This window comes from Dermacentor silvarum, chromosome 2 (assembly GCF_013339745.2).
Source record: "Dermacentor silvarum isolate Dsil-2018 chromosome 2, BIME_Dsil_1.4, whole genome shotgun sequence".
Lineage (NCBI taxonomy): Eukaryota > Metazoa > Arthropoda > Arachnida > Ixodida > Ixodidae > Dermacentor > Dermacentor silvarum.
The window spans coordinates 58478337-58503747 of NC_051155.1; the positions used below are offsets into that span (position 1 = coordinate 58478337).

Below are 25411 nucleotides of genomic sequence, written 5' to 3' on the forward strand. Positions count from 1 at the left end.
GCGAAGAAAAACTTGGGTGATCATGAAGTTGCTAGAACGTGGTACAGTTTCTACTTAGCGTAAACTGCTACCAGGAACCTGCTGGGGAAAGCGGAGAGATGGTGCAGTCGATCTAACAGGGGGACTCAAAGCGCGAGCTCTCAGGAGGAAAGAAGACGAGAAAGTGGCACGTGGCATACGCGACGAGTGTATTTAAGAGCTGGCTGCCTTTGGACCGAAAGAAGTTATGTCGCAATTACAAGATGATCGACTCCGAGTTAACTGGCCAGTAACTCAGGAAGAAATGATGTTTGCAATTGGAACTCCGCAGAAATACCAGACGCCTGGCCCTGCATGATGACCAGATTTTTTTATTAGTTGCCTGAAATAATCTTCAAACCTTATAGTAGAACAGTGCAGCACGCAGCAACCGGCTTGGGGCACTCGAATGCAATGCATTTGTTTGTCGACCTGTCAGGAGACAATTATGAACTCCTGACTTCTGTCCGGCTCCCGTAATGAATCTCTCAGTTCTCGATTCAGTGGGGCCCTATTTTATTTGTTCGTACTGCGGAGTTTACGTATACTGAAAAACAATTTACGACGCTTAAAGAAAATACCTTCATTTCGTGAACAAAGTTCTGATGTCATTGGGTTTTGTCTGAACTGAACGGCAAATTCTTCGTTTTTTGCTTTTTTGTCAGTCTATTCTTTTTGTGCACATCAGTGACATCAGTTCGAGTTCCTAGGCGAGAACTTGGACTCTCGTAGCGACAGTCTCAAATACTGAGAGTGGGAAGCACCGCAGGCGCCAAGCGTACTGCGCACATGGGTTCGGGCCGGACGCAGCCGAGATCGCTAAAATCTGTGTTTACGGCTCAGCAGCCGCAGGTGCCCATCAGGTGGCTGCAGGTGCGACCGACCCCGCTCCTACTCGCTGCGCTAACGCCAATGGGCACTAAACTCGTGTCGTGGTGACGACAGCGATGCTGATACGAGGCAACGCTGCGCTGGGAGATGGAGAGCGAGAAAGGGAGGAGAGAAAAGGCGGGGAGGTAGACCAGACGAGAGTCCCGTTTGCTACCCTAAAAGATTGTGAATGGAAAAGTGCATAGTTGCGGACTTCTCATGATATTTTTATGCACTTATCCATTATCGTTAAGGAATAACTGTGCATAGTTATGCGAGACAGGACGAGAGGCTGTTTCGTCACCTGTTTCGATGTGGTAGATGGACCGTAGGACACTGGCCTCGGGCGTCTGCCGTCGAGTGACTGGGTAGGAACGAGACGGAGCTTAGCCAAACTTAACAGTTCAGAGTCGGAGACGAGAAAGAAACAAGGGTGCCGCTTGTTTTATACATTTCTAGGCCCGCAATATGCCCCTAGTTTTCTAGGCGGGCTATCACCAATATTGTCGAAATCATTTTCTTTGGTAGTGCGTTCGACGACCCTGTCAAGTACGGGAAAGCCGGAAATTCGAAGCTTCTCTTTCGAACGGCAGCGGCGCCTGCTTGAAGGGGAGCATCAACGTCATCGATTGTTCACCTATAACGCAGAGGCCCGTCAACAGGCGGTCTTGTGAGCGACGCGGTGTGCGGCCGGTGAAACGCGATCCGGATCGCGGGAGACGTGCATCTTGGGTAGAACTAAGGTGCATCACTGCTGCTTCCCGGCCGAGGGAGAGAGAACGCATCGAGGCACGCCAGGTAGAAGCCCTGCTCATATATGCCTAGGGGTCCTTCTTGCGCGCTTGGAAAAGCCAGGATGACGGAAGTACTTAACGCAGCGTTGATCAGTAGCCTCCCGTCACAGCAGTAGTTGTAGGCGCGCATGCCATTGCGACAAGTCGTAACACGTCTTAGCGCGGTGCGGCTTTCTTATCGAGATGTGTGAAGCTTGGTCGAAGAACCCAAACCAATAAGCAAGCCATATATGCGCGTGATGAGAAACCAGCAGTGCCGCATATGAAACCGAACAGTACCATACACGAAGAGACAACCGCAGCGCTGATGGAGCGACTCGCGTTAACTTCGCAAACGAGTGTTCGGTATTGGGAGCCGAAGTTAACGGGGGAGCGGTCTACCTAATCTGACCGAACTACAAAGCATTGTTTTCTGCGATCCAGCAGCCCCAGAGAAGAGGCCAAAAGCTGTGACCCTAAAGGCCAAACTACACATACGCTTGCCGGCGCGCGAAAGCTCGCGCCCGCGCGTCTTCCAAGCCGCGCCTCGCTAGGAATGGCGGTTCGAACCTAAAAGCCGCGCGATAGCGCGCGCCCATTTGGCTTAGTACTTTCGCCTTGGTAGACATCGGTTGGTATTTTTGTGAGGCAGCCAGAGCACCGATATTTGTCCGGATCGTACGATATATGTGCTCGCGCCGCGCTTTGACGCGTACGATCTGTCCCGCACCATCTGCGCAGACGTAGGGGCGCGAGATTTCGCGCGCCGGTAAGCGTACGTGTAGTTTGGCCTTAAGTTCAGCTGCGGTTGGCCGTCATCCCAGCGAGGCGTTTTTGAGGTTGGCGATATACCGCACGAACAAACGCAACGGGGCAAAATAAATACGAAATCCGAAAGCAAATGGGTCGCCGCGCCCCGCATCTCGCACGCCAGCGAGACGGTAGCAAAAACGCGGCTCGCGCGCGCGGCCCGCCTCACGGCAGCGGCCACTGCTCCTCTGCTATCTGCCCCCGCAAAGAGAACACGCAAATGAAGAAAAAAAAAAGAAAGGCCGTAAGGACGAAATCGTACAACAAATAAAAAAGGGCGCCCGACGTCGACGCGTTTCATTTCGCGCGAGAAAAAGAGACGCGCCCACTCCCGCGCGATGCCTCGGCGAGCTAGCGAAGCGCACACACGCACGACGCGGGAGCGCGCGCGCGGAGAACGCGAGAGTGGGGGAGCGGGGCAAACAGGCGAGCGGCGTGTGCGTGCCGTGCCATCCGCCCGAAGCGGCAGCAGCCCTGCCGCCGCGCTCATTACCATCGCGGCGCCGCCGAAACGGGCGAGCCGCCCCGGCGAGTGCCGTCGAAAGCGCGCGCGGTCCGCTGAGCAGAAAAAGAAAAAAAAAAGAGAAGGGCGGGTGGGAAAAACAAGAAAAGCGAGGCGAGCGGGCAAAGAGCCGACGAGCGCCGCGGCGCACGCAGCACCCGGCGCGCCGCGCGGCTCCCGAGAGCAGAGCCGAGGCGGCCTGCCACCCGAAAGAAAAAAAAGCGCAGCAAAACGAGCGAAGAGGCGCTGAGCGGAGCGAGAGCGGCGGCCGCACCGGGCGCCCGCGAAGCCCGACAACCCCGAGGAGCGCGCGTCGTCCGCCGGCGCGCGCGCCCTAGCCTACGAGCAGCCTAGCCTGCGACCCCCACAACCTCCCCCCTCCTTCACCGCCACAGCTCCGTTCAGCACACCACCCCCCGCCGCTGCCGCCCGACCGACCGAGCCGCCGAAGGAGCGAGCGGCTCCGAGGCGACCAAAGATAAAAACGGTGCGCACCCCCCCTGGCTCTGTCCCCCCCCCCCCCCCCTTACCGCGCCACCGCCACTCGCTCCTGCTCAATCCGCGAACGCGAAGTAAAAAAGGAAAAAGAGAAGGCAGCGACAGCAGAGCCGGAGGGGAGCGCAAAAACAAGTACTACGCGGCGCGACGCGCGAGCAGAGAAGCGCGGAGGCCGGCAAGCGAATGGTGGGATGTTGGGGGGTTCGGTAAAGGGGGGGGGGGGGGCGAAAAAGAGCGGCGCGCTCCGCGCTCTTGGCAAGCAAGAAAAACAAAGAAGGAAAAAAAAAAAAAAAACGAAAAGCGAGAGAAGAACGGGAGGCCCCCGAGCGAGCAGCGAGCAAGCAAGCGGGCGCGCACGGCGGCTCGTCGGCGGCTGAAAGAGCGGCGGCGGCGGGGCGCGCGCGCGCGCGCGGACACTCCTCGCACAGCGCGAGCGGCACTTCTCTCTCTCTCCTCCCTACAGCGCTGCTGCTGCGGCATCGTGCGTGCGCGCCCTCCTCCTCCTCTCCGGGCGCGTATCACTTTTACCGCCGCCCGTTCCCAGCTCGCCCCGCGCCTCGGCGGCGCACACACAAACCACCAGCTCTGCTCCTCCGGTCATTCGACAGGGGAGACCCCGGCGTGTGCGGACGTCGCGTCGAGAGCGCCTTCTCTCTCCCGTGCCGTGCGCGCTTGCTCGGCGATCTCGCGCTACGTTCCTTTTCACGTTGCACGCGCGAGCTTGTGTTGTGCGCGTCTTCGGCGACTGGCTGTGCCTTGGTTTTTCCATTCCCCTTCTCATCGGTGTGTGATTTCGCTTTTTTTTCCTGTATTTTTTTTTCTTTGAACAACGCCCCATACCTGGATTAATGAGAGCAACGAGACCGGACGAAGCGGACCTCCGTCCTCTGCTGCTCCCGAGTCTTCTATGAGAGTCGCCTGGGACAACTGAAACCCTGTAAGTGGTCGACGGACTTTTTTTATTACGTTTTCTTCTCTTTCACGGGTTTAGTTCGAAACTTCAACCAGAACTCCAAGGACGAAACAGATTCGCAACTTCACTCCACTGAGACGGTATCTCTACCGTGTGTTTTATTTCTCTCATCAACTCTGGTCAGCACAGCGACAGAATAAAAAGTTTTTCGAATAGTTCAGGATTCTCGCTGAAGTTCAAACTTCTGTAAGTAGCGGCGCGCGTTCGTGAGAGTCGCGCGCGGCGACGCTTCCAGCTGCGAAAACTACTTAACAGATCCAGGAGTTGTTCCCAGCGCGTGATAGTGTTGCTTTTGTTTCGCTGACGTTCGAACTTTTGACGAAATCCTCGACCAGAATAAATGATCTTGTTGGCGAGAAACTTTGTTCGAGCTCCCGTGTTGCGCGTGAATCATTTTCCTGCTCGGGAAGGTTCACTATAGAGAAGTTCTTTGTGGCGCAGCTATACAGCTACAGCTAACGTATAACAAATTGTGGGTAGAGAGACGAGTTACCGTTTCAGATGCGTTCGGTCAGTCGTTCAAGCCGCTGTTGCGCTTTTCTGAAGCCGTGCGCTGACATGATAGCGACGAAGTTCGTAAACCTCTGGAGAAGTCCTTGCTGCGTGCACCCGCGTGTGCGACAAATGCTATTATTCAAGGAACAACGTTGACATCCCAGTTGTTTATTTACATTCAACGTGTTTTATTTGTCAAGGGGAACGTTTAAACGCGTTCGAAAGCTGTATTCACCGCTTTCTTTTCAGGACGTGCTCAAGCTTCTGTAGCCGCGGGCGGCATCATGAGCCCAGTTACATGTAGCCATGTCGAAATCTAGCGCGTACAAAGACCTGACGTATCACAATTACTTGCTGTTTGTAATTTACGCCACGACGTTCGCGCGTGAACAGTTTATTTTTCCCAGCACACTGCGCGCCGATTAATGGATCTCCCCGCTTCACACGTGACCGATGTGAGAACTACATCTTAGCACTCATTAATCTATACTTAACTGAATGGTGATTACTCTATAAATAGTATCAACCAAAGCGCGAAGAGTTCTCGGGAAGTGCAAGCTTCTCCTCTGCGTTTCGCACCGCTCTGAGAGCCGCGCCCATGAAGCGCGGTGCGAAAGACGCGCAGGTTGACTGCGTAAAGTTGGTTCCACGCGTTTCTGTGTCCCATCAGTGCTGATGAATAAACGTTACTTTTTATCTAAGCAGTCTACTGAACTCATTCGTGAAATTTCTTTTCTTAACTACCGCGGGTTTTCGATATTTTAGCGTTTTTGCGGAACCTTCACGTTCCCGGAAAGCCGGCTTTCCTGCGGCGCCTGCGTAGCTTGTTGCTTGGCACTCCTCGGGTGCGGTTCTCCTACCGAGATGTTTTAGGTCAGTGTAACTTAAGCCGTAAACGGTGGTTTTCAGCAGCAGTGAGGACTTTCGGCTCTTACCGTAAATGATAGGCTCGTGGTTTCTGTAAACTTCGCGCGGTGCTCGTCCCTTAAAAGCAGTCTCCGCTGTTGCAGGTTTCAGTTCAGGCTTTAGCATAGACATAAGCTGCGGTAAACTTCTGCAGCTTTTCGTGTACTGCGGCTTTTCGTGTAAAGGATACCCTCCCCGGTAGATTTTTTCGGGAAGCGAACCACACCTCGTGGTTTGAACAGTGCCTCTGCTATAACGGAAGTTTTCTCCGTGGAGTTACGGCCATCTACTGAGTTCCGTCCTTTTTATGCTAACAGTCACTGACTAGGTAAAATAACTTTCATTTGTTTCCATGATCACTTCTGATATGTGACAGAGTTTTCAACGTTGCGGACGGCGGCGCGACTAAAATAAGTTGAGCGATAGCAGCGTGGCGAGGTCTTCGTCGCCTCCTCATAAAAACCGTGTGTATGTTGCGTGATTTCCTAAAATCCACCTGTACTGCGCCACTCGCAAAAGGTTGCTTATGAGCCGAGACAGTTCGTGGCATTTTCTCGCTCGGTGCGTCAAGGGCAGCGCGAGTTTCTATGCTGGTGGACTATCACCAGCCTGGTATAGGCGTGGCATTTTCAGGCGACTGTTTGGGTTACGGATCGCGCCGTCATCTGCAGTCAGCTTTAGCGCCGAATTCATTATACAACACTGATTACAGCGCTGTCGCGTCGTCGATCCCAGTGCAATGTCGCTCAATGATTGCGCGGGAACTTCGCGCGCGTATGGTAAATTTCTTGTTTGAGCGAAAACTTAAAGCGCAGCTAGAATGACTCCCGCTGTGAGAGAACATTTGCAAAAGTTAAACGTACGTTTGGTCGGTAACTGTTGAGTATAGCAGTGTCGAATTGTTGCGTTGTTCCTAGACGACGAGTCCAAAATCACCGGTCTTCGATGCAAGAATCGGCGTAGACCATGTCACCCATAAGGATGAAGTGTTCCACGCGCGAACGGTAAGAGTAGGAACCTGCACAGGATAAGCAACATGAAGATGCCGAACTGTCGAAGCAGCATTTGATTGTAACTTTCCTTTCCCATCATGCGAAACTGCCAGTACACGTGCACAGATAGCTGATCATTGTAATGGAAGGCAGCTATGCTAACCACTATAATAAAGTCTTTTCTATCTCTCTCTCTTGTAATGGAAAGCACGTTTGCAGCAATGTTTTAAGCGGTCGTCTGACGAGACCGCATGACCGGAAGATAGCCGTCGTAGAGATCGGTGTTCTTGACAGCGCACCAACTGCGGAGTCTAGCTGCACGGACGGAATTGGTCTACTATTCGGCTGCTGTTCACCGCCGGAAGACGAAATGTGTATCGGAGGAAGTTCCTGCCTGTGGGAGGTTAGGCGAATTTGTTCGAACCCAGCGCTCCCGTGTCACTGGGGGGCCGCGGCTTGTATACGTAAAACTTTTCGTACAAAAGTCAGCGCCGTCGGCGAAGCCTGTACTCCGTCATATTAGGAAAGTCTCTTAAGTACGTGAAGTCTTCCGAGCTCGTGACATCAGACAGTGTATAGCGTAGAACACTTGAGCGCATAGGTCAACACGCGATATACCTATACCTATTCATCTTCTGTCGACTGAACGGATAGACGAGTTGCTCGAAAGGAGCGCGCGTGTGTCACGCGCTGTAATCCGCCTCCGCAAAATCGAAGTGTCACGCGCATGCCGTCACGTCGTGCCAACTGGTTTTGTAACAGCGGGTACGTTTAAGATATTCAGGCGCCACTAACGCACAGCTTGTCCCAAGTACTCAGAACCAGTGAGTCACATACGTGGAAGTGCTGTTGTTGAGCCCGTGCGCGAGGATGCTCGTGTAAATTACGAAATGCAGTCCAAATTTCGGTTTGCATGGAAGGAAGGATTGACTCGTGCTTCCATATCCCTTCTCTTCGCATATTATCGTCTGGATAGGACTGACAAACGTAGCGGCAGATGGAATGCGACCTAAGAGCGGGGAAACAGTCGCACACAGGCACGCTGTCGTAGTATAATACGCCGTCCGCGGGCGTTATTTATACAGGCTGGTACAATTTGCTACTCCTCCTGTAGCCACTTCTAACAGTATAGTCACAGCGCGCAGTGAAGTCGGTTTCCCTTTGGCTCGACTGTATTTGAATGTCTTCTTTCGCCATAAGCAGCAGTAAAAACCACTGTCCGATGCGAGTGTTGATTGAGACACTGACCATAACCCGCGTGCGTTGCGATTTGGTCCTTTCACAATCTAAAAAGGAAAGGTTTCTTTTGCCCCGTAAAAGCGTCAACCGGCGTCTTTCTTCTGTGACTCATTCAGTGCCCGCGAAGTTCATAAGGGGCGACGAGATAAGTAACACACAGCTTGTGTCTTCATTCCGTCACGTTGTAAGAGAGGGAGGTAGAGTGTGAATAGTCGAAAGACAATAGACGGCCAGTTCCCCTGGTGATCTCTATCCCCGGAAGATACCCCGACTAAAGCGTTCTCATGCAGCGCAGTCGCGTTCGGCCAGCGATTGGACCAAGCCGAAACGCGAGATTCTTCCTCCCGTTTTGTTTGCAAGAATGCAGAAGGAAAGAAAAAGAGGGGGGGAGAAGCACACGTGCTGTGCCAGATCTTTCAGCGAGACCCTATCCTCGAGTCTCGCGAGAACCGATGGCGCTGTCTGAACGCGACGACGACGAGGTCGTACGCAGTCAGCGACGCGCCGAAGAAAGCAAGCGGCCCTGTGGGAACAAAACAAAAATTCGTAGAGAAGCCACCGTCGGCACCATCATCTCCGCCCGCGATAGTTCTGCCGCCGCCGTCGACAGTCCGAGGCGGGATGGTGCGCTGATAAGCGGCGGCCGCCGCTTCGTTTTTCCGGGACGACCCGCATCGGCTGGTTCCCGGGACTCGGCTTTGTACGCTCTCTCAGCCCGCGCGCAGCCAGATTGTTCTTATCGCGCGAGGCGGCCTGCCTGCCGCTTCTTTCTTCCTCGCGTGAGCTCCTCTCTTTCGATTTCGAAATTCCTGCGGCCGAGCGTCGACGGGCATCGCGCGGTTGTTTATCTTTTCGCTGGCGTTTGAGGACGCGCCGCCCTATATGTTCCCACCGACGCTGCAGTCGTGACCCGGCCGTCGTCCTATACGGGAGGGTATCATCAGTATAGTGCGCACTTTGCGTGTTATACCGTCCGCGTAAAAGGAGAAACCTCGAATGGTTACGAATGAATACGGACGACTCTTGCGTATGTTTACGCGGGAACGATATGCAATACATAACTTGCAACTACGTCACACCGCGGAACTCTGGGATACGATCTCGCAAGGCGCCGCCATTACCGAGCACATTGCGGCAGACGACACAGCGCCAAGCTACTAGCCACCGTAGCCAAGCTGTGCGGATTTCTCATTTCCCGTCGACGCCGTACGTCGCAATGGCGATTTGTGCAATATTTGGCTGCAGTACGAGAAGTAAGTGCAAATCGCATGAAAAGGGACTAGACTCGGGGATGTACTGTTTGCCTAAGGTAATAACAAATCAGTGCGACCGCACAAAGGCGCTGTCCGAGAAGCGGAGAGGTACTTGGCTTGCGCGCCTCAACAGGAAGGACCTCAAGAATGGTTTACCTGCAGAGAAACAGTCAAAACAAAATTTCGGTCACAGCCTCCTTCATTTTCTGTCAGCAATCACATGAAATCGCTTTTTTTTTCTTTTTTTGCTATTCCTCACAACAGTTGTTCATTCTCGTGTTCGGCTGCAAAGCAAAGAAAAAAAAGTGTGGTGACTGAGCACCACAATTGCTGTTTGCAGTGTTGTTGGCTGACACAAAGCTGGTAATGATCATGCACAAGTTTTGAAAGCAGCTGTCGTGCTCCCGTTGCAGGTAATCCCAAGTAATTTAAGGAAAAGAACAGGGACTCAGGGGCAGTAAAAAATACAGTTCGGCAGTAGACACACTAAAGCTGCTTTCCTTTAACGGAAAGCAGGAAAACAGGAGTGTGTGTCTTTTTTTTTTTCTTTCTTTCTTTTTTTTTTGCTTTCACTCTGCGTTGGCTCATTTCTGATCCAGATTGTGAAATTCGGTGTACGTTATCCCCGCTCGGCGACATCGCCGCGTGGCCGACGCGAGTTGAAGCTTCAATTTCACTTAGGCTGATGTATGTCGATCCTTTATGTGGTTATTGCTGTTTTTTTATCACAGCTATGAAATGAGTGCATTCAACTCACCTGGCTAAGCAAGACAACTCGCTTAGACGGCAACTTCTTGGCAATGAGGTTCCGGACCCATCCGCTCGTAAAGTAGTTGTGCGAGTCGAGCGACTTGTAAGCCTTCATCTGATCTAATGAAACATAACACGAGATAATTTATAATGTATTTTGTTGATAACACGAGATAATTTATAATGTCAACATGGGTAACCGGTGGTAGCAGGCTTGCATTAACAGCGGCTTGCGCACCAACTGGTAGCCGATATGGATCCACGCCGTCACGTACATAGGGCGATTTTTTCTTTGTACCTGGCCCGCGTTGGTCCCACAAGTTCATCAAAGTATGCAGGACAAAGTCCTGCACAATTCTCCTTCGCCATGCGCGCAAGGCAATTGATTAAAGCATACGCACAAAGCAAAACGATCCGCCGCACGAACGTAAACACAGCTCCGCTGCTCCGGCACCACGACGTATGTGCTCGGTAATGGCGGACGCAAAACCGGAAGGCAGGAACTGACGTCACGTGCAACTTATGTATATTAGCGGCATACCTTATTGCTCCGGTGTTGGCGCCGTTCTCCCAAGAACTCGGCGTCCGAGTTTGTTTTGAGCCAGTGCGTCAAGCGCGCGCAGTGTTGGAACGTCGGAACTCCCGACATGCGATCTCTCGCTTTGGTTGATTCGCTCGCGGTTCAACTTGCGCTTAAAGTGAGCTCCACAGCGATCCGCGTCAAAAGCGAGATTCACCGAAGCTCGATTTTCGGGAGCACGTTTACGGAACATTGGCTAAGCGATTGTTTAACAATAATTTGTTGACCTGACTAAGAGTTCAGCCCGTTTTACATGGTGAGATTTTGTCTGCGAATTCGCACGTGCGAATTCGCTGCTGCGGAAAATAGGACGCCGGACCATTCGTGCGTGCATTTTTTCGATGTTCGGCGTGCTGAACTTCTCTGCGAAAAACGCAGAGGCGTTGGTAGCCACTGTAGCGGTGGACACAGACGACCAATAGGAGGCGGCTCGCTCATACGTTATCGCCAGTCAGAATGCTTAACGAGTATGCGAGAAACGCAGCTGCCGTAGATCCATGTGAAACGGGATTGCGAATTTTGCATCTGCGGAAATTGTAGCTGCGAAAAACGCACTGCAATATCGCACAATGTGAAACGGGCTTAAGATGGTATTGTCTTTCTGTTGCGCAGACCACGTGTGAAGGTTCGCATTGAGACCGCAGATAGAAAGTGTGCAGCTCAGTTATCCGGTACTGGCGCTTCTGCTCTCTTGGCGAACATACGAAAGCCATCGAAGCACCCGACTTGGCCGATAGGCGTGTTTTGCGAAAACGCGAGAAATTAGCAGGACAAGTTGCTTGTTGGATGCTACGCAACATGTTTTGTTCTTCAAAGTGGCCCTATAGTGGTCTGTGAGAAACCGGCCACTAGCGGGCGCGATTTGTGCGACGGCTCGTGGAGGAGGGGGTAATTTTCAAGCCGTGTGGCGGTCAAACAAATCAAGTTATGCCACGTGTTATTTCAACAATTAAACTTTTTGAAGTCAAATTTATTTTTTCTCTGGTGATATGTGTCGTGGATGAAGGAATAACCCGACAACCTTGTATCTGTGGAAGCTTAGAATGTTGTAAATTGCGAAGACAAAACTGTTCGAGCAGTGTGTGTGCACGAGCTTACTGTGGCATTACAGCTATGACGCTACAGCTAAGTCTCGTGGCTTTTGTTCATGCCACTGCGTGTAACGGTTGTTCGTTATGACGTCACAAAAAAAAAAAAAAAAAAACGAGGGTAGGCTGCGTATAAGAACACTGCCTCTCGCGTACTTCACCGCAAATGTCGGCCGCTCGCCTTCTGCGACAGCGAACCTTTCGTGTTATCGGACGTCACAAGCTGCGACATCGGCCTGCATGGTGGGAAAGACAGTATCCGCGTGTATACCGTCCCGGCTTTCCGCAGATGCAGACGTTGTACCAAGTGGTCAAAGTGTTTCAAGTTCCTTCCTCGCCGGAGCTAAGCCTAGAAGTACAAGTGCTTCTGATGTGGTTGCTTGTAATATAGTTGCATCGCTGTGCACACGATTTTCCGTTGATTTCGCCGCATCTCCCCGACCTCCCTGCCTTTCTGTAAGAAAAAAAAAAAAAGTTTCTCTCTCTCACCGCATCCACTGCCAACCCCATACAGTTAGGATCTCCTTTCTACTCCGCGCGGATGCCGCCTAAACTTTTGAGGAACACTTGAGTCGTCTACTAATGCGAAAGTACAGAAAAAGAGGATTCCACTCGGTGCGACAGATAAGCAAATACTAGAATTAGCGGCAGAAACGTTAACAAACAAGTGCGGCCCCTGCCTTTTGCAGAGTGTCACCGGTCGCGCACCGAGGACCACCGTGCGGCGGGCGCTCCGATAAAAAGCGCCGCAGCTTCTCCGACTCTCGGCTCGCGCGCCAGCGACGCGGCGCCACGGAGATAGCGAGCCTGCGATAAAAGCGGCTCCGCGAGGGCTGGCGATGTCGCGCTAGCGCGTGCGTGCGTCCTCTCTGTCGCGCCCGTATCAGCAGCGTCGAGGGTAGAGGCTGCGGGGGTGTACTCCCAACGCCCGCACCGCCGCGAGCGTCTGTTTACCGAGCTTCCGGCCTCGCGGCCGCGTTGCTGTCGTCTCGCGTCGATGGAAGCGGGCTGTCCAAAGGTCGCAGCCGCCGGCGCGGAAATTGCACCTCTTCCCCCCTTCCCTTCTCTCGTTCCCACATCCCCCCACTCCGGGGCTGCGCTCGTCTCGACAGAACTGTACAGCGTTGCGCAGCGTTGTACGGCGTTGTGCAAGCCTTTCGGGAAACGAGTTTGCGGGTATACGATCACGAGACCGCAACACTTGGGGCTCTTTGGACGACGATACCTTACCGCCCAATCGCGATGGCCGTTGATGCGCCGACGAAGAAGCACCAGCCGATCGTGAACGGTTCGCAGCCTTGTGTTGGATAAAGCAAGCTCGAACTCCCCGCTCCGCTGCACGCAACTGACACGACGTCGAGTATCGCCCGCGCGCTGCAGCGCCGGCCCTCGTTCCCCGCAGCCTCTTCCCGGGACGGCGCCCGGGTTGACTGTCGCTTGGCGTACAGCTTCGTGCCCTCTGTTGCTCGCTCCCCTGCTGGTCAGCGTTCCTCTCCCTCTTTGGGTGTTGTCTTGGCTCTGCGGTGTGGTCGCCGTTTGATTGTCCCCTCGCCGTGCCTGCGGTGACGCCGCGGCGTCACGCGCCCCTCGGTAATTACTCTGACGCTGTCCGCCCGGCTGGCTCCGTGGCCCGATATATCCCCGCTTGCCGCGTCATCTATAAACTAGAGTGCGCGCTTGCTTCGCTATAGCGTTGATGCTGGAAATAGCGGAGCGCAAACTAAGGCGCGTGAGCGCCTCGCGTACTGTGCTTCTGCACCAAGCTTTGCGCTCGGTCGCGGAAACGACTTCCACAAAAATGTATCATAAAAAAGAGATCTTATTTCGGCATTCCCAAAGTAAGCTGATTACAATTGTAAAATAACGACGTGTTTCTTGTCAAGGTTACGTTACGACAAACACATCTAGCGCCGCAAGTAATGACAATTTTCAGAAACGGCACTACAATAAAAGTAAATTTAGTTTAAAACACACTCGTACCTCCGCCTTTTTCGCTTCAACCTTTCGGGACGGAATTCTTATTGTGTTAGCAGCGCTCACCGCGCGTTTCGGTGGTCATGCCAAGGGTTATTTGTCGGCAATTTGCTAACTTCAAGTACGTGTGCAAGTTGCATGTAGTTGGCTTGAGCTTTCTGTCCGATTCCTGAGTTTTACCTGACTAATCGCGCTTGGCCCATGTTCCCACAATCGGGAACCACGAGGAACTAACTGTTACGCTTATTATCAGCGGCACGGGAAACGTTTCCTTCGGGCACTGTCACTTCGCGGAACCCAACACTTACTTCGGCTCTCTTCTCGTCCATGGAACGTCCTTCCAACTTATCGCTCTTTGCAGTAGTCTTCTTCTAGACGTGCCATATCTGTGACAGAACAATGTGTCGTTTCCTCTAGGTATTCGCGTGAGATTGAAGCTACGTGGCTTCCTCGAGGCTGATCGCTATTTAACGACATCCGAGAGCTCATACAGAGCGCAACCGCGTGCTCTTAGAGCCTGACTCGCTGCAGGCCGATGCTGGCGTCTAAGAGGTACGGATGGTAGACGTATCCCCGCAGCCCACTAGGCACACATAACTCCGTTTCCTTTCTTTCGTTTCTCTTATGCGCGACCGGCGAACAGCGTGAACTTGCAGGCAATGCGCGATCAGTGCAATTCGCGCGCAGTGTAAAAGCACGTTGTCTCATATTGCCACACACATCAAGTGCGCGCAAAGTGCAAAGAACAAGTGCGCCGCTTATACAGTACCCCCGCCATCCGTTCAAACATAGATATCACTCGGCGTTTCGATTGTTCATTGTGCGGCGTCGACCGACATGCGCCGGGCTTCGGCGCGATTGTTGCTGAGGGGGAAAGAGTAATACGGGATAGTGAAAGGAGCGAACTGAAAAAAAGAGAAAGAAATGTGGACGCGGTGGGCATAGCTGTGTTTTGGTGGTCTATGCCGCGTATCTGCCCGCCACATGATTTAGTGTGCGACTGCTCTTCGTTGGTTGCTCAACTGTGTCGCCGTTGCCTTTGCGACCAACCATCAAGCGCGAACGATTCCGATGCATCAGCATATGGATACGTTCGTCACAGTGGCTAATCACGCATAATACGCGAAGCCGCTGTAGTTCTCAACTGTTCCACTGTGAGTTGCATTAAATATCGCATACCTCGCCGGCTCGACCATTCCGTATAGCTTATTTCAGGGGGACACCGCGGCGAAATGTACCCGATCCGTTCAGCCGATCCCGAAAAGAACGCAACACAAAGAAGAGAGTGGACGACACGCAACATAGTTTTCTCGGTTGCGTGTGTTACAGGCCGTGTTTGCTTAAGCACGCTATAGGAACAGAACAGACAATTACGCGCTTCTCTCTATAGTTGCGAAAGTCGAGTCTGAAGCGTGGGACGTAGTGTAAAGAGCTTTTTTTTTTTTTTTTTGCAAGTTTCAGCGCGATTAACTTCAGCAACTTGAAGATAAGCAACGCTCGCGTCGGCGTGTCTTTTACCGAACGAAGGCCGCGGTCCGTCGTCGGCGACCGGAGAAAGCGACGCGTCACGGAGTCAGCGGAGTCAGCGACGCGTAGACAAGCGACCGACCGACCCGCGCCGGCAGAAAAGCCTCCCGCGGCGGCGGCGGGCCGCCTCCGTTCACTCGGGAGGGACGCGTGCCTCGCGACGCTTTGCATCTTTTTTGCATTCGACAGCGGGGCGGCGCGCACGAGCCTCGCGAGGCCGTGCGTCTCGGCGCAAAGAAGCAGCCAGCGTGTGTGGGAATCGCTGGAGCGGTGCCAGTGACCTTTCGCGCCGCTTTGCGCGCGTGCAAACGAAGACGGCGCGGCACTGCGCCATAAAAAGAAAAGACAAGGAAAGCGCACAGCCGACCGACCCATGCAGCCGTCGGCGGCGGAGCCGCGTTTGTGCCAGGCCTCTTTGCACAGGAGGCGCAGGAAAGTTGAAAGCTCTGTAGTGCGCGAACTTGGTCGTAGAGCGACGAACGACTGGCGAACGGTAGTCGTGGCGGCGAATGAATACGCGACGGACGGACGTACTGCTGGAGATTCCACGGCTAAGCGGCAGCACGCAGACGGAAGGCGACGTACATATATGCAAATTAAGACCGACAAGCGGCGGACGCTCGGAAAGTTAACTTTTCTGTAGTGTCAGTCGCCTACGGGGGGGGGGCCCGCATCATGCAGTTCAGCTGCGAAGCTGTAGCTGGTCGCAAAAGTTACATTTTTTTGTTGGTTTTTGTACTGTAGTTAGGTATACTGGCTGTCACGTGCATACACTGAGTTGAGTATTTGTACACCACAGGACCGGCGTCGTATGCATTCTAGCTTTCTCGTATACGTATACTTGCCGAGTGACACGAAGTTGACGGAGCGTTCCGCCATTGACGGATATGGATTTGGCTACTTGTTCAGAAATCATCCGCGCTGTTTTAAGTCTGCAGTGAGAGGAGAAATCTCGCCCTCTCCTCCAGGAATCATCCAGAGACAATACTTCCACAGGATCGATACGGCGTATAGTCAGGATGCGGATCAGCACTCCTCGGAACTTCGTTACATCTGTAGAAAAGCCCTTTGCGTCCCATCCGTGCGTCGCGTATTGTGCACGCTACGCCGTATTTTCCAGCTCGAAACACGCTTTGGATTATGGCGCTGGCGAAAACGGAAACGGTTTAGCCTTGCTTTAACAAGGTACGGAAAAGAGCCTATAGGCGTACGGTATGAACGTGTCGCTCAGGTAAAACGGAGCAGCTGCGAGGCGGCGGATTGCACTATACCGCTAATACGGAAAAGTGACGCGCGGCTAAAACTCGCTACCGTCGCTTCTTCCTTATGTGGCTGTGTTAAACGAAAGCGTGCAGTGTCGCAGTGCGAACAGGCATACAGCAATATCTCAAGGATGAATAAAGCGGCCCGCGCTCAGGTGTCTCGTCCCCGTTTCCATGGCCGTCGTTCCTCTCGCTCGGTTTGTTGCCTGCGCGAAACCTCGCGACGAGCACTTTGCCCCGCTGCTGCTGCGCGCTTCTTCTTAGGCGACGGCGGTGCCGGAGAATGGGCTTTGTTTTTTTCGGCCGGACGAGCTGCGCGCCGCGCCCGTACTTGGGCGCTCTGCGTCGACGGCGCGGAGCCCCATTGTTTTATTGTTCGGCTCTAGCGACCGGAGAGAGACACGACGCCGCTCTGTGTGTGCACCGACGCACGACGCCACGCTGGAAAAGCGCGCAGTGGTTGGCTGGCTTCTTCGGCATCACCCCCCGCCCGCTTCTCTTGGCGCGGAGCGAGCCTTCCGTTGTTAGCGCGAGCGACCGACGACTACCCGCCCCGCAGCTATCTCCGGCGCCGCGTGTAGCATGGGGCCGTATAACGATTGCGCGCGCACCCTCCCCCCCTCGGATCCCCCGCCTCACTCTGCACCGCAGAACCTTTGTGTGCTTCTTTCTTTCTTTGTTTTTTTTTTTTTTATTTTTCTAGCGCGGCTTCAAGCACTCGTGCGAGCTTGAGCGTGGCGCGGTACACCCCGCGCCGGATGCGCGCGGGGTCCCCCCCATCTGCGGAGGATAAAGTTCGCGGCAGCCCCGCTTTGGTCGAAACAAAGGCGCCGAGGAGTAGACGTTGCATAGATCAAGCAGCCCCCGGGCTAGTCCTATACTCTTTCCCGGCCTCTTAGCGAGGCGCCTTGGCTCTTCCTACGCAGAATGGCCACGGGTCTAAAGACAGGCAAGCACCGGTGGGCGCGTAGATCCGGCAGTCCTTTCTTTGTTTTATTAGTCTACGGGTCCCAGTACCGTCCCGACGAAGTTCTGTGGGACGATCACACGTATACCAAGCGCCCACAACTCGTTTCTGACCAAAACGCCTACTATTGCGTGTGTCATTATAACCGCACTGGTGGCGAGACCACCGCGGCTTTAATAACGAAGTCATATTAGGGGCGACGGATCATAAAGCGAAGTTCAACGCGCGCGTGAACCGCGACTATGTACATACATTTCGCACCCAGTCTTCACGATTGCGGACGGTGTCCGACTTTGTATTACCCGGCTGCTCTTCATATAGGCCGCGCGAAAGCTGGACGTCGCAAAGCCAGGAAAAAAAAAAAAAAAAAAAAGAAGAAGAGAGAGAAAAGAAAGGGGGCCCGTCCGCCTGTCTCGAAGCGTCTCGGGAGAAATAAGGTTTCCGGCCGCGGTGCCGCCTGTCTGTCCACTTCACCCCCTTTCGCGGTGATGATTCAAAGCCGCCCGGCACTGAAGAAAGTGTCGTGGCGCGCAGTAAAAAAATAAATAAATAAAAAAGGGCGCCACTCGTTCTCCTCTCTCCGCACTATACAGAACGTTACGCGTATAGCGCGCGGCGGCGTCATTGAGAACGGCGAAACGACGAGTTCCGTGGCCCGAGGAGCCCCGCTGGCCGACCGGTCGGTTGGTCGGCCCCTTGCCTAAGCGCCTTCTTTGCTTCCGGCCATTTTTCTTCGTTCCAGCGAAGGGCGGCGAGGAAAAAAGACATTTCTCTTCGCGTCTCACGCACCGCCCCGCCAAGCCCGTCTGGGTCCGCCGAGCGGAGACCCAAAAAGAAGAGAGTAGCGGCGGCGGTTCTCCGCGCGGTCCCCCGTTTGAGGAAAACCGCGCGTTGCTCGATGACATTGGCGGCGGGCAGCGGTCCTGCGTTGTGCGCCAGACGGGTCCCGCGAGGCTGTAGTACACTCCCGTCTAATAGCGTGCACTCTTGTGAAAGCAGCGGCAGCGCGCGCTTTAGCCCCCCAATCACGGAGAACGAGTAGTTGTTCGTGGCAGAGTTACAACGCGTAATACGCGTAAGAAAAACGCAATCGAAACATGGCATAGGACAAAGTGTTCTCTGGACAGGAAATCTGCGGTGCGGCGGACAGAGGACAGGCACTGTGCTTTCCGTTCTTTTTTTGCCTATATGCTTTGTACATGCTGTAACGTTGCAACGAAGAACGCATCGCCAACTTACCAGCCAGCAAACCTTATTGAACGAAAAGTATATTGGCGCGTGCCAACCGGTGTAACTATGGACCCGCGCGTTCTTTGCCAGCAGCGCGGCTGCTATAATCGCAAAGGCGTCTTCTACGCGTGATAAGCTTCAGCTTGGAAAGTGGCCGGGGCACGCAGATTGGGAGATGCATTCTCCGACTTTCTCTAAAAACGACGTTGCGGGGTACTTAGGGCAACGCGCCGCTGACAGGGGACGGCGTGACGCAGCCGCCGCATGCAGGCGTCTTCCTTCCGCTTGTACGCGGCAGCTTCACGCAGCGCGCGGACCAGGCGAACGGGGAAGCAACAGCAGCAGCCCGTTTTCGCTGTTCTTTTCCTTCCCAGGGGCGAGGTAAACGAAGAATAAGGAACGGAAGACAAAGCACGCCACGCAAGCAGCCTGCCGTCGCAGGCCGGCGCTCGCTTCTGCGGCGCGGCCTTGAATCGTGGCGTAAAAAGAAAAAAAAAGGATGGCGAAGTAAAAAAGAACACGCGAGTCCCGGCGGTCCGGTCTCTTTCTCTTCAGCGTGAGAGAACGTGAAGGGAAAGCCAGATGAGCATGACCGCTGCGTCAACATCTCACCCGCGACGGCGGTTGTGGGGGTGCTGCTGTTCTTGCCTTCGCCGTTATTCCCAGTGGAGACCTATACCAAGCGAGCGCGAGCTGAATGCGAGGAAGTTTGCGCTGACAGAGAAGCCAAGCTTACGCTTGCTGCTACGTGGTTAGGCATCTCTTGGCCGCCGCCTAAGGAGCGAGAAGGCTTGCATGTTGGAGAAACGGCGTCGTAATCTTTTTTTTTTTGACAGAATCTGGCTGCCGTGTCTTCCTCCGTCGCCTCGCTGTTGAGAAGAGTCCTTATAGACGTAGTTGAGGTCATCAAGCGCGGCGTTTATTGCCTATTTCAAAATTGCGACAGTCTTTCCGCGTGCCTATATGCTACCTCAGTGCTGGAAATCTTGCGCGAGAAATAAGATCGCCACTTCGTCGCACTCTGGAGAAAGCCAGCTGTCGATCAAACCTTGCTGTTTTTATTGTCTATCGCGCGCGTCACGGGTGGTTTTGCTAATAGTCGAAATAGAGCGCGGCAGAAAGGCCCCGGGACATTTCGAGCGTCTCTATCGCCATGCTTTCTATATCTGACGTCATCCATAGCCGACCTGTGCCTCTGAGCGGCGGCGGCGGCGTATAATGTGCGGCCGCGTGTCGACCCGCCCGCCGTAGCCCCCCCCCCCCCCCCCCCCCCCCCTCCAATCTATAGGCAGCAGCGCCGTCGGCATTCACGGCCGGCAGGGAATGAATGAATTCGTTCCTCGCTGGAAGAACAGAAAGCGTCCGCTGAAAGAGAAGCGAGCCGCGACGTGCAGTCAGCCTTCGCTTTTCAAATCCTTTAACATCTCCGCCGGATGTTTCGCGCCTCCGATTGCGCTGAATGCCGTTGAATGGAGCCGTCGAGTTTTTTCTCGCTGCGACCGAACGCTCACATCGCTCCCTTCTCTTTTATTTCTTCTCTGTCTCTCTCCGGCGATTTTCTTTTCAGCGCAACCGGCTTCCGCGTCGGCCGCTGGCTGTGGCGCGGCTGTGACTGAATTTTCTTTAGCGTTTCGCAATCATCTGACGCGTCGGGGCCCGCGCGCGAAAGTGGCGCCTGGCACGCAATTCGCGGCGCCTGGCGAAATGTACGCGCGCGTAGGAGAAAAAGAAGCTTGTCCGTGTCGTAGGTTCCTTGAAGCTGGAGGAAAGACGAAGTGAAGCACGGCGGCCGTCGCGAGGTGCAATCGCGCCTTCTCAGTCGCGAACTGCCCCCCCCCCCTCCCCCCGCCACCTTATTATTTTTTTTAACCTAACTAGAAAATACTGCGAGAAGCCTTCGCGTCAGGACGAACCTACCTTTATCGCCACAAGTCTGATCAGAACTATCGCACAAAGCTTCTCCTTTGCAAGTGTAGTCCGGCCGGCTTCGCTAATTACATGTCCAGCGGCACGACCAGCTGGCATGTTTCTAGCTCAAGAACATTTTTTTTTAATTCAGGGCTTAGCTGTTAAAACGCTCCGCGTCGTCGGGGCGATCTCAGAGACGTGTGAAAGACACATGCTGAGGGCAGCGGAGGCGCTACCCGGAGGTGGACGAAAGAGCGTCGAGGAAAATTCGCGGAAGGCTCTTCGGACGAGCGGGAAAGTAAGCGCGCGTTTCGCGTTACGACACTCGCTCGTGCTTGGTCGCGCCGCCGCTGGCGCCTCGCTTTTCTTTTTCTTGCTTCTGCGCACATTTATTTGTATCTTCTTTTATTTATCTTGTTCGCGCGCCACAAGTTTTCTTGCCGAGTCGTGCTCGCCCAACACCACGTGCTCGCCCCAGTGCAGCCCGCGTCGGAGAGGACTGCTGCGGCGATGCGATGCGCCGTGATTTGGGCTCCGCTGTCATCTTCACGCGGCGCTTTCCTGCTTGCTTCTTTCACTCTTTCTTTCTCACTTTCTTTGGCGAAGAGACGCTGCTTGCTCGTCGGTAACCTGGCCCACCGCAGGACAAAGTTCCCAGCTCGTGCTTACAGAGAATATATACGGCGAAGGTAACCGTGATTCTAATTTATGATTCCTGTAGCGTATGAGGCAATTAGCGTTGTTACAATATAATGGCTAACTTAAACAGGAAATGCAAGTAAGAGCAAACGGAACACGGCCGCTTGTATACGGAGCGATCTTAAGCGCAAGTCTGGCTGGGACGGTCGGTTTCGCTTCGCGAGTGACCGCTGCGTGTTGCTGTCCTCGCTCATTGACTTATGTCAAGAGCTGAGAAAAGAAGCTATAACCAGAAACGGCCGAAAGAAGCGCGCAACTGGACTCCGCAAATCAGCTACTTTCTGGCTGTATAGCGAAAGCAAGAATGCGTCTCTCGTCCCGAATGCGTCTCTCGCTCCTGGCCGGAAACCGGTGGATCGCTGGCTCTCCTCCGCAAGTCCCCGCACCTCCGTTTTCCCGTCAGACAGTGCGTGCTTTCACAGCGGACTCCCGAGTCGGAGCACGCACACGTACAATCGCCCGACGGGGCGCCTCATTTCGCCGAGGGTGGTAGCTCGGCCTCCGTACGGCTTTTCAAAACTCTCGACTTGCGCAGTTTTCTTTCCGATTTCCCCGCTCTCGTTCGGAGGGGCTCGCGTAGGGTCGTGGCATCCCATTCCTGGAGGGGCGCACCCAGCCGGCTGGCCTGCGGCGGCGACAGCTCAGCGCGTCGCTCGCTGTGCCGGGGCGGCGGCCAAGATTAGAAGCAGCACCGTGCCCTGCCGGGTGGGGGTAGTTCAACCGCGGCACGCTAATAGCGGCGCGACCGAGTCTCGCCCTCCCCACCAGTGCCGGTGCCAGCAGCGCTGGGTGCGCGCCGAGCAGAGCAGTTGGCCGCAGTGGTCGTCGACTGGAACAGCCGACCGCCCCCGCTGCACCCACCCCCTCATTTCCGTTTCTGGCGGCCGAGGCAAGCAGCACGTGCATTCGCTGCTACTGCTTGTCCCTTTCGTTGCCACCGCTTGTGTTGCAAGCGTAGACGAAACTCGCTAGCTACTTAGCGCCTGGTTGACCCTAATCTCGCGCAAGCTGCCTCATTGCCCTCAGGCTACACAAACCGCCACGTCTTCGTCAGCCTATCTCCATTTGCCGTCAAGGCTTTGGATCTCGGGCATGTAAGCTTTTTTTTTTTTTTTTTTCTGCGCGGTTGTCGCGTTATGGCGCCCTGCTGGCGCATCAACTCCCGAGTAAACAGCGGCAAGAGACGACGCTCCGCACAAAGCCGCTGGGAAGACGAACAAGCGTTAAAAGAGAGAAGCGCCTACGCGGGGTGACGTCATAGAGCGTATCGTCGCAACAGCGTTGTTGTCGGACCGAAGGGGCGCTTGCCTCCCGCTTCGCGAGCCGCCGCCGCGCGAACGCTAACGAGCCGCCGCCGGCGCTCCCGGTCTCAGCGTGTGATCGTGCCGACTTTGTTCCCGCGCAGCTAGCCGTTCCATCGTTTGCCTCCGAACGATGCACGCCTTCCCCTCCCCCTTCAACCTTCGGCGCGCGCACCCGTCCATTTCCAGCAGAGCTCGTGGCGGCCCGCCGGAATCATCTGCTGCTGCCCTGTTTCCGCCTCCCTTGGCGAGCGGGTTGAGAATCCCGCGGTGACGCCGTCGACTCGCCACAGCGCACGTCGTTAGGACGTCCTCCGCCGACGGCGTCTCGTCTGCCTAGCCTTTTTATTTGCATCCATTTCCTCTCCTGGCCTTCGTTCTTTTTCTCTTGCTCGTCTTCGTCGCTTCCAGCAGCACGGAAGCGCGCGCGCGGAGGCGGGTAACCCGAGCGCACCCCGGCGTATCCTATTTCGCGGAGGAGATAGCGCAGTCCGGACGCTGGTGCAGTCGGGGGTGCGGGCGCGCGTTGGCCGCGTTGGAACGAGCGCGGCCCTGGCTTCTCGAGCGGCACCCGGGGAGCGGAACGTCGCTGCCGGCTAGGCCACTTTTCCTGCTGTTGCGATAGGAAGGATGTTTCCTCAGTTGAAATCGGTGCGGCACGCTTATACAGTGGCCGCAACGGCGCGTATCTTTCGACGCCGAATTCGCCGTCAAGCAGCCAGTCGAGCTGCGACTGCATTGGACGCACACGGTCGTCGTCTGATTGACTACGCGAGGATTCACGTAGCCGACGAGAAACAGACTATACGCGATGCCGGTAGGAAGTGTGCGTGAACGCAGTGGAGAGCCATGCGAAAGGGAATCTCGTGGCCTTGGAACTCGATGAAATGCTGCGTTTATCGTCGGGCTTGAAGTGCGTAGAATAGTTAAAAGTTCTTACTACCCGTGGGAAAAAACAAAAAATGAGTATTTTTGGTTCTTGCTTACGTACTGCTGTATGCAGCTCCGGCCGGGTTGACAGCTCTTCTCACCGGATCAGTGTAACGTGAAGTGTTCGCCTATTCCGGGCTTCCTCTGCTTATGGAAACGCCATGCTCGCATGGGCGACGAAACTTTCTTACTGCTTGCGTCTACGTTTGCAGCGCTTGTATGTGGCAGTTTTTCCTATTCGGCGCGTTGCACGTCGCGGCGCGCGGAGGAGTCACTTACAATCGCCAATTTGCCCAGCTGTGCACTACGTCACGCAAAGTTCTGATGCAGTCATTATGTCCAGGAAAAAAAGAAAAGGCATACCGAAAGTTTGTTAGAAGTTACGATCCGTGTCGGTTATTTTTGAATGCGCTTAGAAGTTGATAGTATCAGAAACAGAGCACCTCCGAGTACCGCAGCGTGCGTATACTGCAGTGCTATTTTCTTAGGCTGCTCTCAAAAGGAGACGACGGTTGTGCGGCGCCCGTTCGTTCTACTCCTGCTTTGCTTGGCCGAAGGCGAGAGCCGCACGCAGCAACCGCGAGTACTGCACGCTTTTAGCGGGACTCGATGCAGTCCGGGTTCGGCGCGAGCACGCCCTCACGTCCGCCTATTGATCCGAAGATTACTATGCCGGCGGCGTCGCGCGCCCCGCGCGACGACTGTGCGTGCGTGCGTGCGTGCCGCCGGAAAAACAGCTGTGCGCGGCGCGCCAGCGGGGCGACGCCGGGCGCCGAGCGCAAACGAAGCAGCGCTCTCTCCTTGCGGGAGAGGGGAGCCGAAACAGGCGCTGCGGGCTCACGCGCGCGCGACGGGCTTTGAAAGCGAGGCAGGCAAGGCAGCCGCGTTGGGCCGTGAGCGCTGTCCGCGCGGCGCGCGGCACGGTCGATTGGCTTTGGGAGCGGTGCGCCCGCGTGTACCGTGTTTGCGCGCGCCTAATCGAAAGCGCGCTCGCTCGCACGCGCTCGCGGTGGTGGCAACGCCCTGCTTCCTCGCTCGCTTGCGCTTCTGTTTGTTTTGTTGTTGCTGCTGCTGCATTTGTGTGCAGGTGTCGGGTGTGTGATAAAGCCGCCTCGAAAACAGGCTGCGCCTTCCATATCGTGCGATGTGTGTGTGTGTGTGTGTGTGTGTGTGGAGATCGCGCCACCGTCACGCGCCGCGCACGGGTTGACTGTTTCGGTCTGGCGACGTCATTCCGTTGTTTCTTTTTGTTTCGTTTTGCGACGATGTTTGGCGATTGGCACACAGTTGTGCGATACCAGTTGTTGACAGTTTCGAGTATTAGTGGTTTGGCGTTTCGTTGATGCATGTCGTCGTCAAACGTGTGTACCACAAGACGCTCGCACGTGGACGCGAGTAAGTTGTAGTGTCGAGGCAAATAACTTTGGCTTTAGCGAAGATTTTGGATTTGCTGGGCGCGCAGAAATGCGGCGATTTGCAGCGATGCGGCGATTTGAAAAGCTTGGAAGTTAGATAACTACATGCCCTATACTCGCTTTCTATGCCAGGCGCTCAAGAATTTCATTTTGTATGTGTGACCTGACTGCCACAGATTGACCTTTGTGTTGTTACTTGTTTTGATACGATTTTTTACGACTGCGCCGGCAGGTGGCACCGCGGACTCGATTTCAATCAGCCGCGCGTTCGCAGTTGGCGTCACTGCGACCGACCCGATCAGCGTTCATGCTTAGAAACAAGTGACTCTGAAGCTCCGTGCGCATAAGTTCTGGCTCGATGGTTATATATAAATTGTGCTTCTGTTGGTCTTTGCCTAAATGCAGTCACAATATTCGCGATGGGTGACGAGTGTTGAACATGCGCCGCCTG

The 25411-nt window shown here is 54.6% G+C and overlaps 2 protein-coding genes across 2 annotated transcripts in view; one reads left to right on the plus strand and one right to left on the minus strand.

Annotated features, from left to right (window-relative positions):
• Nucleotides 1-25411, minus strand: part of LOC125943015 (uncharacterized) — a 333439-nt gene that overhangs the window by 249563 nt on the left and 58465 nt on the right. The gene's annotated exons all lie outside the window — the stretch shown is intronic.
• LOC119441504 (serine-rich adhesin for platelets) overlaps nt 4020-25411 on the plus strand; it is a 69749-nt gene continuing 48357 nt past the window's right edge. The window contains exon 1 of the mRNA XM_037706125.2: nt 4020-4408. The gene's annotated coding sequence lies outside the window, so the exon portion shown is untranslated. The remainder of the gene's footprint in view (nt 4409-25411) is intronic.